At 32.4% G+C, this 2,831-nt stretch overlaps 1 protein-coding gene across 5 annotated transcripts in view; it reads right to left on the reverse strand.

Annotated features, from left to right (window-relative positions):
• Positions 1–2,831, reverse strand: part of LOC106876049 (nuclear pore complex protein Nup50) — a 73,254-nt gene that overhangs the window by 63,528 nt on the left and 6,895 nt on the right. The window lies entirely within an intron of this gene.

A 2,831-nucleotide genomic window follows, 5' to 3' on the forward strand; every position in this document is an offset into this window, starting at 1 on the left:
GTGATCAAAGACTAATTCCTGAAACGTGAGGTTTCTGGAGAAGTACCCCAAGCTTCGAGAATGAAAATTCTACGTTGAAATCTTTTGCACGACTTGCTGGAATAAGATATTCTATAAATTGGATACTTTCAATAAACTACCAAATAAGATCACCATGGAATAAATATCGAGTTTTTTGTTTTTAATTTTATATTCAAGATGATACTCGAAGCGAAAAGATTTTCGCCATCAACACTTAACACAATACACACACATACATATATATATATAAATATATATACATACATTTACAACTACACGGAAGTACATATATAACACTTTCGTTAATTAGCAACATTGATGTCAAAAACACAAAATCACAGGTAAAAAAAAAACACCCAAAAAAAGGAGGTTATGTCTTTTATTTCTGAAAGAACTGATTAAAATTTAATTATTTTCCCTCCTACTTTCCATTAATTGTAAAGTAAGGCTTTCACTTTCGTAAAAGTACTTTTCGTCTTTCGCTGTGAATTTTCGTTCTTGTAATTTATCAAATATTTTAATATTGCTACATTCACGAAAAAATATATGCTGTCAACAGTCTTATTGCCCCCAAATGCAAAACGTGCTGTAATTTCCTCTAAGTTACAGAAATGTGAACAGTGGCCGAAAATTCTTCTTGCAATTTGAACAAATATTGACTTTTTTTTATATATATAATTCTTATAACTAGAGCATTTTCATTATTGTTGCTATAAATTATGTTTGGTAAACTAAAACGAAAGTAAAAGTTTGCCAAACTGAAAATGTTATACTCTAAGATCGCTGAAGAACACAAAATGCTTGGGGTTTCTTATTTTGCTGGAGACAGATAACTTTGCAATGAGAACAGACTGCTATTTATATTATTGACAGTGGAGGGACAAAAGATGAAATTTAAACCGGCGCGATTCGAACCCAAAGCATAAAGGCACCTAAAAAAATAGTACGGGACTTTAATATTTCCGTTACAAGGTGGCGAGCTAGCAGAAAACGTTAGCACGCCGGACGAAATGCTACCGAACATTCCGTCCGTCTTTACGTTCTGAGTTCGACTTTGCCATTCATCTTTCCAGAGTCGATGTAATCGATTTACCTTACCGTCACCGAAATTGTTAGCCTTGTTCTAAAATTTGGAAGCCATTCTTAACTGTTAGCAAATAAGTTATAGGACCGATGGATTAATAAACTATTTAAAAATAGGAATAGAGCAGGAAATCGATAAACCGAATAACAGTGGTTGTGGCTTTGAAGTGATGCTGAACTTTTTAATTATCTTTATTCTGAACATGTTTAATGGTTCCTAAGCATGTCGAAAAGATGCAGACACCATCAGCAGACTTTAAACTTATTTAAATTTCCTCTAGTGATAACAGCCCTGTACTCCTTTAAAGTAATAATTAAAAGAGTACGGAGAGTAAAAGTCTATCAGCCAAATAGTCATTAATAAAGGCATAAGTACAGTTTAGGGACTCAACCACGAATTCATACTTTTCAAAGAAACTTTGCAGGGATACATTTTTGAGGGTGTAGATTACAATTATACTGGTAATATTTCATTTTCTTTTTTTGTTTGAAAGAGTTTTTGATAATTCTCTCACTGCTGACTTTATTTCTTCATAACTCCTTTAAAATGGATATTTTCCCCCCTTCTAGTAGAGTCCCAGACAAGGCGTGAAGCCACTTAAAAACTACGGCCACAGAAAGAGCGAACACTGAGATTTGAAACAAAATCCTTAAAAAAAAACGAAAACATTAAACTTCTAGAAGTTGGTGGTGGGAAGAATGATCCGAAACTAGTCCAAAAGTATTTTTGTTTATGGCGTTCCTACTGAACAGCGTCGGAAATTATCGAGTAAAGAAAAAAATTAAAGCCTTAATTTCTTCGATTGTGCATTATAAATTACGAATCTGGACCCTTCCTCCACTCTAAGTTTTGGGGTTTTAGTTTTTCGTTATGAAAAAAAATTTCAGGTTTATATTTTAAATATCCGGGGTTCTGAATCTTCAAAAATATAACTTTTTAAAAATATTAATTGAAAAAAAAAAAAGTTCGAAAAAATTCAAAATTGAAACATTACAGAAAAGGTGGGGGACAACAAACAGCTCTTCCCCCACGATACTTTCTTTTAGCTTTTGCAGAATTATAATCTACGATTCTTAAAAAGAAATTGCGATTTCCTATAAGTTATTCTTCAAGAACACCGTTTTTTAAAATCCTCTCTACAAAATTCCATTAAAAGAAAAAAAAAAACGTTTCACAAATGAATACATAACGTCATTAATTTTCATAAAGGGGGGGGGGGCACCAAACTGTAGTTATGCCGACGTGCACACACCAATATGACCCGCACCCGACTTTATTTCTTCATAACTGTCAGAAAAATGGCTATTTTGGATCGAAATTTTCTACAAATACCTTCCCGATGACGTAAATTACGATTATATCGAAATTTAATGTAAAAAATAATAAACTGCTAAACGAGCACACATACACATATATATCGCCAAATTTTGAAACAATTGTGTGTATCAGTGTAGACGTGTGTACGTCTACTAATTTGTTTGTTTTTTTTACACTAAATTCCGATGTAATCGTAAGCTACATCACTTGATGGGGACTTGTACAAAGTTTCATTAAAAAATACCCATTTTCCTGAAATTTATGAGGAGACAGATTCTGTGATAGAATAATACATAGTCTATTGACTGTTTTTACTCTCGCTGGACCACTGGTGGTAAATAAAATTTCTGAAATTTTCTTTGCCACCCTATAATTTATTAATATATATATATATATATATATATATATA

Source organism: Octopus bimaculoides, chromosome 25 (assembly GCF_001194135.2).
Source record: "Octopus bimaculoides isolate UCB-OBI-ISO-001 chromosome 25, ASM119413v2, whole genome shotgun sequence".
In the NCBI taxonomy this organism is placed as follows: Eukaryota; Metazoa; Mollusca; class Cephalopoda; order Octopoda; family Octopodidae; genus Octopus; species Octopus bimaculoides.